The sequence below is a fragment of the Lissotriton helveticus genome, chromosome 3_1 (assembly GCF_964261635.1).
Source record: "Lissotriton helveticus chromosome 3_1, aLisHel1.1, whole genome shotgun sequence".
In the NCBI taxonomy this organism is placed as follows: Eukaryota; Metazoa; Chordata; class Amphibia; order Caudata; family Salamandridae; genus Lissotriton; species Lissotriton helveticus.
Window position 1 is genome coordinate 1,940,314,583 of NC_136061.1, and position 13,742 is coordinate 1,940,328,324.

Genomic DNA, 13,742 nt, shown 5'->3' on the forward strand with positions numbered 1-13,742 from the left:
TTTTCAAAGCACAAACTACAAGCCTCCGCTTTCTGCATTCTAGTGTGCATGAAACCCAGAGCATCCAAGTTTACAAAGGCATAAGGCCTTCCCAGTGGCAAGTGTGGCTATACAAAAAACAATAAATAACAGTCCCAGGGACTCATGTATCTATATATTAATATAAACACTCAACGAGGACCATTCATGTTTAGAGTACACAACCTAAGGGAGACGCACAGACGCATGTACATATGTGGCATACATAAATGCACCCAGGGAGCGACACCCACACACACACACACACACACACAATGTACATTGTATATGTATTTATATAGCCCTTACAATGCACTGTAGCGCTTTCCAATGAGTAGTGGTGGATTAGGAGAGGGAAATATAATTTGTTATTGGGAGGGGTGAACACAGTTATTACTACAATGCATAAGGTCAAATTTCAAGTCATTGCCATAATACAGTGAAATTGACGTAACAAAAACACCATCTTCTGCCTCACAGTTTTGTTACGATGACTTTGCATATGGAACCATTCATCTAATAGTCAGGAGGCCTTTTCAATTTGATTTTACCTTAATATGCAAATTGCACCCCTTGCATCCCACTTTTGATTAAATACATTAAAAAAATACATATAAAAATCCAATTCTATACATTTATAGAAGGCATATAAGCATACACACAAACACACACACATATATAGAAAACATACAACACACACACTCACAGTGACGAAGTCCATTTAAAATTTTTACGCATGTGTAGATCATTGGCCAATCCCTAGCTCAAAGACTTTTCTACTTTTCGTATGACTACGTACTTTTGTAGTTGTGTCTCCAGAGTTTGTTGGCACCTGTAACTTGTGCATATTTTATATGCGAGTGCATTGCTTGCGCCTGTTTTTCTGGAGAGTACTCTGAATTCCAGTCGTGCTGGCAACTTATGAAGCTTTTTTGGTTGAAGCCAACCAGAGAGATAGCTGTAAGGTTTGCAAAGACGTCTTGCGGACATTCGTAAAGCTTCCTCGGGAATGAATTCAGTGCATTGCTTACTATTGGCTTTGTGTTTTGTAACTTACAGTTGCTTGGGCTCTAGTTGCAAGCTTTATTTGCTTTTTAGGTTGTCCAGCATGTCACCCCGAAGAAAAGAGGGTTACAATTAGGAGGAAAGCCTAAAAGGTGTGGCCCTAAGGTGACATGTAGTTTAACAAAACCCCTTCCTTCTTTAAGGTCTTACTTTAAGATAATAGAACAGATGACGGCAACATCTGGGGAGGGGGCCTCGAGAGCAATATCTACTGCCCCTATACTTTTGGGAAATAGATTCTCTATTCTAGCGGAGAAGCAGGATAAGGAAGTACGGAGTAAAAACTTGATTGAAAGGGGAGAGGTGTACGAAGAGACAGAGAAAGAACAGTACACTAGTAGTAACTAGTATTACACCATCTACTAGGTGCGAGGTGTCTCCTCCCTCCTCCGCCCTAAGACATACCATAAGAAACGAGAATTCAGCTGAGTACGTGAATGAGTATGCAACAGCTACAGGTATGGGTTCAGTCTCAGGCGCTGAGATAGGTGCGGGCATAGAGACTACCTGAGGATTAAGTATAAGTACCGGAGCAATGGCTCAAGGAACTGTAGGAGGGGTAGAGAGTCAGGTGGAAAAGATGCTCCGAAGTTTAAGACAAGATATCCTGACAAAGTTTGAGATTTCGGAAATAAACCAGAAAGGAATTTAAGATAAATGCGAGACTTTAGAAGAGGAAAAATAAATAAATAAATAAATAAATCGATGGTATAGCACACCGGACGGGCTAACTGGAGGATGAAGTGAAGACCCTCTCAGAGGCCGTGACTGAAAACTCAAGGGAACTAGGAAAGATAAAAAGACAGAATACAGCATTGGAGGAAGACATGGAGAGGTTGGAGATGCAGGCTAGGCGTAACAATCTGAGGTTTTCTAAAAATACCAGAAGGGTCCGAGAAGGAAGACATTAAAGCATTTATATGTAAATTACTAAGAGAGGGGTCCTACGAGATGGACCGGACATAGAATTGGAAAACGAGATCCAAAGAGTTCATAGGGATCCGTTCAGATTGAATCGAGCCAGGAATGTGCAAAGAAGAATTTTGATTAATTTTCAAACATATGCAGTGAAGGAATTAGTGCTTGGAAGAGCTTTGAAAGCGGGAGCATTAAAATATGAAGGATTCAGTTACCAAATAAGATCAGACCTGGGCAAGAGAACAGCACAGAGGCAGTGTGAGCTGGGATCTCGGGTGAGTGAGTTCCGAAGTAAGGGTGCCCAGGTGCAGATGAGATTTCCAGCATTGTTGAAAATAATGTGGAGCAACAAGATGTATCATTTTCAAAATCTAGAAGAAGTGGATGGCTTCCTGGCACAGATGGAGGGTTGAGTATCTTAGATACAGCTAGTGATATAATGACATTGTAGAGGGGAGTAAAAGGAAACGCTCTCAAATGGTGTATGTTATCTAGATCAAGAGGTGGATGGGGTGCTCCCAATGTCCGTTTATATCATTGGATAGCTCTCCTGCAACACATGGGTGTCTTATGTTTACAGGAGGATCCTACGTAAGATTTCGCTAGCCCGTCTATATACGAGATGCTGCTGGGCGCAGAGGCGCGGCAATGTCTAGTTCGTATAATTGAACCCAGCTACTATAAGAAAACAAAGTTTAAAATTCTTTCGACTGCCTTTGAAATCTGGAGGAAGATTAAAAGGAGAATTGGCATATCTTCTAATTTAAACTTTTATACTCTGTTTAACAACTCCTTGCTATTTCCATAAGTATTCAGAGATCAGGTTATGGCCAGATGGTACCGAGCCGGAATTTGTAAGGCGAGAGATCTTTTTCAGGGGAATCAGTTCGCTTCTTTTGATTTTTTTGCAGTCAAAATATAAATTAGCCCGTTTAGATTTCTTCAAATACCTTCAGGTTCATAGTTTTTTTTAGCAGAAAATAACTCAAAATTTGATTACATGTAATAGGATTGAATTCTTGGAGGCAATTAAACTAAGATCTAAAATGGAGCCTTTATATCAGCTGTTTATAGAGAAGACTGAGGATGATCTCTCGGTGTGGGAGAGTAAGTGGCAAAATAAATTTGGGTTAGCTTCAATTAATTTGGAGAGACTAATTGAGTTATCTGTTAATGTTTTATTTAATTGTCCCTTAAAGAGCCAACATTTTATGGCTATTTTTAATTTATATTATACCCTGAAAAATTGGCAAAGTGGAATTCTTTGCGAGGGAATAAGTGCAATCGTTGTGGGTTATACGCAGCGGATGTACCTCATATGTTTTTTCTTTGTCCTAAACTCTGTCACTTTATCAGGGCCGTTGAATATTTTTTGAATCATAGCTTAGATATTCAAATTATGGAACAGTCTACCCATTGATATACGCCAAATCTCACAACTCCTTCCCTTTCGGAAACGGATAAAGACTTGGCTATTCCCTTAACTCTTCCCGCCTGCCACTCACTCTGGTTTCTCCTCTGTGGAGTACTCTCCAGCGCCAGGAAGCCTGCAAGGTATCAGCTGCACTATACAAATACTCAAAATAAAAATAATAAAAATAAATTCAACTGCAATTATCTGTGGATCTGGTGATTTTAGGCTCCCAAGAAAGCTTGGCCAGACCTGGGAAGGAGGCTGAGGCAGGATTTATTTTTATTTGTATGTCTATTTTAAGACTTTGTATAACGACTCAATGGCTGGATGCTGAACCACCAACGTTTATTAATTGGCAATCTAGATTATTGTCCATATATCATCTTGAGACTGCGGTTTATAAATCTAAGGGCAAGAGAAAGAAAATGTTGGGTTTGAAATTATGGGCACCTATCGCCAATTGGATATGAATTTCTCTTGCTGTATTGCCTGAAAATCATGGTCTCTCTTTTCCTTTTCTTTTTGTTTAAATTTATAAGATTTGTGTATGTGGATATCAAAATGGATGATGTATTATGATTGCCTGTTTTTTTTTCTTCTCCTTGTGTTCTTTCTGCTTGCTGATAAAAATGTCAATAAATACATTTTTTTTTTTTTTTTTTAAAGGTATAGCACACCGAACGGGCTAACTGGAGGATGAAGTGAAGACCCTCTCAGAGGCCGTGACTGAAAACTCAAGGGAACTAGGAAAGATAAAAAGACAGAATACAGCATTGGAGGAAGACATGGAGAGGTTGGAGATGCAGGCTAGGCGTAACAATCTGAAGGTTTTCTAAAAATACCAGAAGGGTCCGAGAAGGAAGACATTAAAGCATTTATATGTAAATTACTAAGAGATGGACCGGACATAGAATTGGAAAACGAGATCCAAAGAGTTCATAGGGATCGGTTCAGATTGAATCGAGCCAGGAATGTGCCAAGAAGAATTTTGATTAATTTTCAAACATATGCAGTGAAGGAATTAGTGCTTGGAAGAGCTTTGAAAGAGGGAGCATTAAAATATGGAGGATTCAGTTACCAAATAAGATCAGACCTGGGCAAGAGAACAGCAAAGACGCAGTGGGAGCTGGGATCTCGGATGAGTGAGTTCGAAGTAAGGGTGGCCAGGTGCAGATGAGATTTCCAGCATTGTTGAAAATAATGTGGAGCAACAAGATGTATCATTTTCAAAATCTAGAAGAAGTGGATGGCTTCCTGGCACAGATGGAGGGTTGAGTATCTTAGATACAGCTAGTGATATAATGACATTGTAGAGGGGAGTAAAAGGAAACGCTCTCACAATGGATTGTATAACAGTGTATATACAGATGTCGCCTCTTTTTTTTTTCTTTCTTTTTCTTTTTTTTCATATTTAGAAATTCTTTCTCTTCGGGAATGGGGGTCACAAAGGGCAGGTTGCTACGTCCAAGGAGAAACAAGCATTTACAATGCAATGGTCTCGGCAATATTATAGGTAGAGCTATTGGTATTGCTCATTTTTTTAAAATCTTTTTTGTATCCCTAAATAAATGGCATTGTCATTTCTATTGGCATTAGCTTTTTTTTGCATATGTAATACCTATTGCATTAGCAGAGAGAGAGAGAGGTATTGAAATAGAGGGAGAGTGAGGTAGTGAGAGAGAGAGTGAGGTAGATAGAGAGTGAGGTAGTGAGATAAGAGAGAGTGAGGTAGTGAAAGAATGAGGTAGTGTGGGAGAGGGATGTTGTGAGGTAGTGAGATATAAGCATAGAGTGATGTTGTGATGTAGTGAGATAGAGAGAGAGGTAGTGAAAGAGAGTGAGTTAGTGAGATAGAAAGAGTGAGGTAGTGAGATAGAGAGTGATTGAGGTAGTGAGTTAGAGAGAGAGAGAGTGAAGTTGTGAGGTTGTGAGCTAGAGAGTGAGGTAGTGAGAGACACATGCACCAAATGCTAAACACTGCTTGTGGACTTTGCACGTATGACGTGGAGCCGAGATAGGATGAACAATATTGGATGGTCATATTTGCAGAGCTGTCACACATGACTCACATCATAATCACACCCTCACCAGAACGAGCGCTCTTAGGTTATGTACATGACATCCCTAAAACCTCACGCCGCTTTGAGGCAGCAAGCACTTTCCTACACAAAAAGCAAGGCTTAACAGCTTAATCCACTGTAACACTAACTGTGAGCTATACGCTAACTGGCAACCAATAGCATGAAGACCTTGTGACACATGGCAGCCATTGCGAGAAGAACTCCTTACGTTGGAAAACACCACTAGCTCCTCATCTTAGCAAAGTCACTCCCTCTCAACACCTAAGAGGATATGCCAAGTAACGTGCCATATGACGGACCTGCTTAAAAAAAACAGATTACTTTGCGGGTCTGCTGTGGAGCGAACCCCAGAAACGTGCGGTTCTCTGGACCCACTGGGCACATGGCGTGAGTGTGAATAGACAGAAGAGTGGGGTAAGGGGGGTGAAATGTACTGCCTATTCATGTACTTGTAAAAAATTAAGACCATAACGGGTGCCTTTGTTACTGCAAAATAGTTTGAAGGAAAAAAAAAAAAGAGGGAAATGTTGGGAGTATTGAGCATCCTCATGCGACTCTAAAGCACACCGATGCTGTGTTGTGTAATGATAGTCCCATGTTCGGTAGTGGATTGGTGCCTGAGTGGATCACAACAATGTTCGGCATCTTCAACACATGTCCAGCAACTGCCTGACACTCCTAGTTGTGGGGGTGTTTAAATTGCATATAAAGATACTTCATGGTGTCTGGCGTTACTCTCAATGGGGGAGTTGGGAAACTTCGGAGGACGGAGTAAGCAAAATGAGGCAAAAGTCCTAAAAAAAAAGCCACAGAATAATCTGTTCAGTGTCCAATGACATCAAGAGTGTTCCACCTCATGCTTGCCAACATTCTGATACTCAAATAAGAGAATGTTTCATTTTTCAATTCCACGAAATACCATAACTAGAATTAATACCGCATTGTGTGCGGTTCTCCTCACAGCATGGATCTAGCGCATACCTGTGCAGTGCAACAGATGGCACATTTATCGCTAGCATAGAGTATGCAAGGAAAGGGAGCATGCTTTCTTACAAACCGGGGCGGGCTGCAGATTAAAGATTTTAGGACTTACCAAGGCGATCCCTTTCCTGCCTGCTACTTACTTGTGGGTGCCACGTGGTCTACGGGTTTACCAAGGTTTACTTGGTGTTTAAGAGTGTGCGTGGAGGCTGGTGTAAGCAACGACGCGGGGGAAAGATGCTCTGGGTGCAGGAAGTGTCATGGAAAGGGTGAGCTGGTAGAGGGAAGACAGTCGGGAAACACATGCACTCTTATGAGTGTTAGAACCTAACTAAATCAATGTACCTCAAGAATCATGTGGCTAGTGGGAGGACACTTGCCACCAACCGCAAACTGTATGGGAGTGACCGCACAGATAACTAATTGTAACTAATGGGTGGGCTGTAAACCTGTTTTAATATTTTTCTTTTTAATTACAAGAGATTTTGCAAGCGCTCTGCAGGCGAAAACTAAAAAGCAGCGCTCCAAGGCTTCAGCGCGCTTACAGAGGTGCGGAAGGCCAAAGGTGAGAGGGCAGGTGAGGAATGAGGTACACTGGCACAGCAGGGCATGGCTCCGACCACAAACAGCTTGAGAAGCTGAAGGGCAAGGGTGAGGAGCACAAGGGCAGGGAGGAATGCACAGGCAGAGCAGTGTACATCTCCCAGAACTGCAACAGGAGATGCCGAAGGGCAGGAATAGAGCTGCACCGAGATCAAAATGGGGGTTTCAGCGATGGGGGAAAAAAAATAAAAAAACAAAATCAGAGAGTGTCAAGCAGGTCAGGGTAGTGGGAGAGGGAGCCGTGAGAGTTGGATGGCCAGGACGGAGACAACTTTCAGAGCGTTACCCTTACCGTCAGTCGAACCTCGGCGGCGCAGCCCTGTCCACGGTCAGCAGGAGGCTGAGAGGGGCATGCTGTTGCCTTGCTGCACAGCTCTCCGCCGGGACTGCTTCCGTGCACTCTGCTCTCTGCTGCACAGGTCTGCGCCGGGACTGCTTCCGTGCACTCTGCTTCACAGCTCTCCGGCCGGCCGGGGGGGGACAGGTCCCGTGCACAGTATCTGCTGTACCCGCCTGGAGAAGGAGAGGTCCGGTGCACGCCTCAGCTTGGGACACAACACAGCTCTCCCACAGAGACAGTGCTGCGCACACTGCCGCCTCTGAGTGAAGTGCAGCTTTTCTTCACAGACCAGCCCTTTGCTCACAGATGGGACGGCGGCTGGCTCCTTCTCCTCCGCGGCGGGACTTCCGGCTTGCTTGTAGGCCGGCCTCCGTCCTCTCTCCGTTTGCCTGTCTTCCTGCCTCAGGGGTCCGCCAATAGCAGCGCGGCCCCGAGCAGGAAGGCGGGCAGGAAGGCGGGTGCAGCGTGTGGGAATCCCGGGCCCGGCGGTGAAGTCTTTGGCAATGCCGGGTGGGCACCGGCCTTAAATTAAACGGTGATGTCCCTGGCAGGGTGGGCACCTGCCAGGGGACCCGAAAATCGCCAAGGAGCGGGGCAAATGCACGTCACAAACGGGGGCAGAGGCAGAGGCTCGAGTCTCACCCTCACTGCGGGGAAAGGAAAATGGCTGCCACAGGGTTCCGAATTGTTCGGAATCGGGGGCGTGGTTTTGCTGTTTTGAGTGACGCATGACGTCACTGTCTAAAGAACAGCAAAAATTACGCCCCCGAATCCGAAAAAGACGGGGCTTGTTTGGAGTGACGCATCTCTCCTCCAATGGCTGGCCTCCGTTTAGGAAGCCAGCCAATGGAGGAGAGACGGGGCAGGAAGGCGGGACCTACAGCGCTACTAAGAATCATTAAATCTCCGGCCTAAGACTGCGCAAGCGCAGCCTTTAGGCCTTCGACCTAAAAATGTGGTTTCCTAGTGGGGTGGGGGGGCACAGGGTGTGGGGAGCATAGGAAAAAAAAAATGTCCTCAAGATGCTGAACTAGAAAGAAATGAGTAACTACAAGTGTGATAAAGGATACACAAGGAAGGAATTAGAAAATCGTGGGGAAAGTAGAAAAAGAGCAGAGTATGGATAACCATAAAAAAATACGCTTTTTGACATCGAACGTGAATGGTTTAAGGGACAGAAAAAAGGCTTGTAGGGTGCTAGAATTTCTAAAGGAAAATGATGTACATATTATTTTCTTACAAGAGACGCACTTAGAGAGAGAGGAGTGCAGGCAGTCTTTTTGTAAAAGAAGTTGGGGGACTGACAATATGCAAATGACCTAATGACGTCACGTGCTGGATGTGTCCCAGTGTCTGAAAATGACACCGGGACACGTTCAGCATATTTCTGTGGGGCCCAGCTTCCTGGCAGGGGGGACGGCGTCCACCCTGTGAAAAGAGTGGGGGGACGCTGTGTACCTGTGTGTACCCCCGACTCGAGCCCTGGTGCCACTCCACTCTACGCCACTCGGTTGAGTCATTGCCGAGACCCGAAACAGGATTCCCAACTCCAAAGTCAGCAGCTCTGCTTATTTGTAGCATAGTTCAGACAAGTTCACCCTCCGCCCCCGCACACCTTATTTCTGCCGCTAAAAGCAGCACTTGAGGAACAACGAGCACCTGTGGCTCTCATTTCTTCATGGATGTCCCTCCATTAATGGTATATAGCTTCTCTATACCACAAAAGGCCACGCCAGATTAAAGACGAATTTGTCAGACTGGCATCCAGGACAGACATCTTTTAAAAACGTTAAACAATCACAGACACAGAACGAAGACCGGGTCCCTGGGGGGGTGAAGACAGAAGGACAGGGCCGCGGAACTGGTGCTTCGGTCGCCCGAAAGGGGACACCTCTGGCCCTCCATGTGAATCACTTTAAAACCTGATGGCGGTCAGTGCCCCTGGGATCAATCCATCACACTGAATTAGAGCTTAGCATCTCCGCGCGCCCCCCGGGAGCGCGGAGAAATTAAATCATCCGCCTAATGGAGTCATCTCGGTGGAAGAGGTGCCAGTCTGGGGCCTCAATCTGCACCGAGAGTGGCAGGAACCGCCGGGAGGGGCGCCAGAGACTGCCCCCCCAACCCCCAAGAGGCACCCTCGTGCATCTGAACGTGTAATGCAATCATTACAATGTCATTATCCTAGGCGTGTCGGTGCCCTACATTTACGGTCTGTCAATAAATGTTCACATGCTTTGAGGGGATGGGACCGCACACCTTTAGCTCATGTGCTGATATCACGGCTTCAAAGCACTAGACCTGACCTGACAGACAAGGACAGAGAGTAAGATGCTCCGCACAGAGATGCCAGCGGCCCAGGTCGGGTGTAGCAGTCCGGGTCCTCTTCCATGGCATGCTGGTGCTTGTAAACAGCAAAATGAAATACTGCAAGAGCAGGAATGCCAATGGAAAACAACCCGTTATGGAATGTGCACATCCCGCTGTGGTACAAGTGGGATATTGGCACTGCAGGAGGATGGATGCCAGTTGGACAGTAGTGCTATGGAAGGGTCTCACTGCTGGAATCTGGTTTGCTTTCCTGCAGAGGTCACCTGAAGGTCGGCTTGGATTCAGAAGCATCGCGTTTTGTCACACAGAGGGCATGCACGAAGTGCCCAAGACCTGAAGGCCTGGATTCGGGTCCAGGTGTGGAGTGGCATGCTAAAATAAGAATTTATGCCTGAGGAGTCTCTGCCCCGACACCCCAATAGTAATGGAGCGGCCCCAGCCCTACCGGCCTGCACGTATCTAATCTATACAGATCAGTGAATTCCTCTCTGCCCTTCTTTCCTCCACATGTATAGGCATACTTTACCAGTTCGATTTTTCGGTGTGCCCACTTTTAGTTTCATTTTCTTTTTCAACAATCTTTATTCGACAATTGAGTCATAAAAGAGTACACATATACATTATTGATACAATAAAATCTCATAAAAAAGACATTTTGCATAAATAATTAAGAAAGGATTAAACTCCACAAGACTAATGTCGAATATAGAGCTTTAAAAATACAAATTCATAAAATACTCGTTTTTTAAAAAGCGTGATGCTAAAATTACAGTAATCAAAAAACTAGGCATCAAATCTTGTAACTCAACTGTTCATAGTAAGGGGAGCCCAAGACAAATTATATCTACACAAAATGTAATCAAATAAGTTTCGATCAAATTACCCACGACCATTTCAGAAACTTTGCCATAGCAACAACAATTGGGAGGCTGGGGTCTGTACATAGTATTCTTAACGCCTCACCATGCTTTCGCGAACCAATTAAATGACATATTGGTTTTACCCATTGTTTCCTGGGAGCAGAATACAAGGGACAAAAGAACAATAGATGACTTATAGTTTCTTGTTTGTCCCTGCATTTAGGGCATTTATCATCACTGATCCCAGCCCACCCTGCTGTAAATGGCCTCATAGGGAGGGTGCCTACCCTAAATTGGAAGTAGAGTTTCCGATCAGACGGTTTCTCGATGGCGTCCCAGTAAGGCTCCAAAGCTGGGTGAGCCTTAAATTCAAGAAATCGCCCAGTAAGATGGGATGAGAGGCCTTTGGCACATTTTTCTGAGGTAACCAACTTCCAATACGAGGCCTTCATATCTTTCTTTGATGGGAATATTGTTGATGTTGGGTTATCCCATAGATCACTCATGCCCATTCTACCCAGCAGGGATCTAATTGACTTCAACCAAGTGATTCTATGAAAGTGATCCTTTTCGATGATTTCGTTGAGACCCAGGGCATAATGATGTAGCTCCTCGGTTGTCCATAGTCTGCGCCAATATAATAATGGGCGCAGAGTGGCCAGATCTTGTACCGCTCTTTTTCCAAGGTCCCAGAACAGTGGTGTAAGGGGGGTACTTTTAGGGACGCTAGTAGCTTTACGCAGAAATTCATTTTCTACTAGTGTCAAACCTTTCAGATTTTCAAATCCCCATAGTTCAGCACCATAGAGGACCGAACCTAACACCTTCATCCCATAGATCTCAAGGAGTGGCCTAATAGGTTTAGTAAGGGAAGACTTAAACCTTTTGAGAAGGAAACCTGACTGCTGATGGAATCTTAATTTGGTCTGATCTATTTGGCTATTCCAGCGCATGTCTCGCTGAAGGTTGACCCCCAACTTCGTAAAAGCATCAACCTGCTCTAACGGACAGTTGTTCATATATATGCTTCCCTTAAATGGCTTAAGTGACTTGGAGACCTTATGTTCAGTAAGAAACAAACTTCGTTTTGGTAGTGTTTATTTCAAGCCCACGAAGCAGACAAGTCTGTGAAACGCTGGAGGGCCCTTTGCAGACCACTTGGGGTTATTGATATTATCAAAGTATCGTCCGCGAACTTAAGGATCGGGACGCGATTACCAGCCATCATAGGGGCAACAATAGAGACCTGGGAGAGGTAGTCTGCCGCCCCTTTTAGTTTCTAAAATATCTGTTTTTTCTCCTTTCTACCCCATAAACACCCCGCCCTCCGCGGAAGGCGAGCTGCAGATTTGCAAGTCTCGCTGAGTGAAGTGTTCAGATGGTGGGGGCTGGCACAAGTACGCCCCCACCCTCGCCTGCAAGGCTTCCTGTTTCCCATGAGTGCCAGCTTCCCACTGTCTCATTATGTCGATCTCTGCAGCTCGAGAAAATGGGCAGAGCATTGATCTGCAATAGGAACACGCTGACTGTACAGGGTAATTGTTCCGGAAAAGTACTTACAAAGGCAGGATTAGCAGCGAGGCCCTTTTCACCGCAGAAAACGCAGAATCGAGCTGAAATGTCAGTGGCTGCCCTGCCCAGGAGAACTACTGAGCTTCTTCCAGACCCCAAGCCCCCTGGACCAGGGGCATCAACTTAATAAAATCAAATATAATAATAATGTCTATCAACATATCATGAACCGCAAAGACATCGCCTCTTGTTACTCAAGGCATGAATTCCAAACTGAGTTGTGCTTCACAGAGTATCTGTGCATTGAACGTTGCTGGGGCTGGAGCAGAGTCAGTCAAATGTCAAATTCTACCCGGGCACTTGTCTCTAATTCTGGTCATTTGGCAAACATTCCGGGTCTTTCAAAAATACACACACCTCAGAATTATGTGAGTGGCTCTGCCCCAGCCCTCTCGGCCTTACAGAGGCAAAATCTCTCTCTCATACCCTATGAATGCCCTCGCCTAATCTGTATGGTTAACCAATGGCCCGACATCTGGGTGTAAGTAGCTTGGCTCTAATCCAGTTAGCCGGATAAAAACGGAAACAGTTATAGTTAGTTTCTGAAGACCATTTACCCAGACAGATATAATTGCCTTACTGATAAACCCGATCTTTAAATAGCCCCCATTTCGAACGCAGGAAAAGAGTCATATTTTGTGAGATTGACATCAATTGAACACAAGAAAAGGTCCTTTCACTCGAATCCGACGGCCACTCCCGTCCCCCTCTGCTATCAGTTGGCCGGGCCTGCAGGCCTGCCTGGACAATGGCCTCTCTCAGTCCTGTATGAACAGAGCCTCTCTCTGGCAGGGTTGAGGTCACAGGCCCCGCCCAGCTTATCTTATAATACGAATTACTTCCTCTGGCGTCTACCAAGACCCGGATGCCTGACTCAGACATGGCCAAGGCTAGGCAGTGACCTCAAACTGCAGCCAGACGCGGTGTTTGTACGCCTCGGACGCTCATATGAAGCTCTCGGCCTGATGTTTGTGGGACTACGGACACTGCTTGTGGTAGTGGACCACGGGAACCGATTTCAGACAGTGGCCCATGATTGAAGTCGTCGGGCTTCAGAATCATTCCTGAACCATGGTTACGGTATATGATCCTTGGACTGCGTTTCTCAGTCCTGCAAACCACTTTTAGCTCACAGACCCCGTTGAGGTCCTTAGACTCGGTTTGCAGCTTAGGTCTATTGTAGAACCATGGAAACAAAGTTGTGGGGCTATGTCCCTCTATAAGCCTCAGGCCCATGTGTTGGCTTAGACCGTATTTTGAGAATCACTACTACATGGAAATACTTCAGAGCCCTCTTTCTAGGCCTCGAATCCCTGTTTGCATAGTCTGGAACCCATTTGTAGTCCAGGCCCAACCAGAAGGTCTTGGATGCAATTGGTAGGTTTAAGTTTCAGTTAGCCTAACATCTAATTTTTAGGTTCTAGTTCAAATTTAAAGGCCTCAAACAATTCTATTTCTGTTATACTAGAGGGCTTTGCTATAGTGCAACTTGCTTTTATTAGGCTCCTTCTCAGCACTTTGGGTGACATTGAAACCCATGCTTAGGCTTTGAAACTCAG

The 13,742-nt window shown here is 45.1% G+C and overlaps 1 protein-coding gene across 2 annotated transcripts in view; it reads right to left on the bottom strand.

The window, feature by feature from the left end:
- Nucleotides 1–13,742, bottom strand: part of CORO2B (coronin 2B) — a 359,010-nt gene that overhangs the window by 250,185 nt on the left and 95,083 nt on the right. The window lies entirely within an intron of this gene.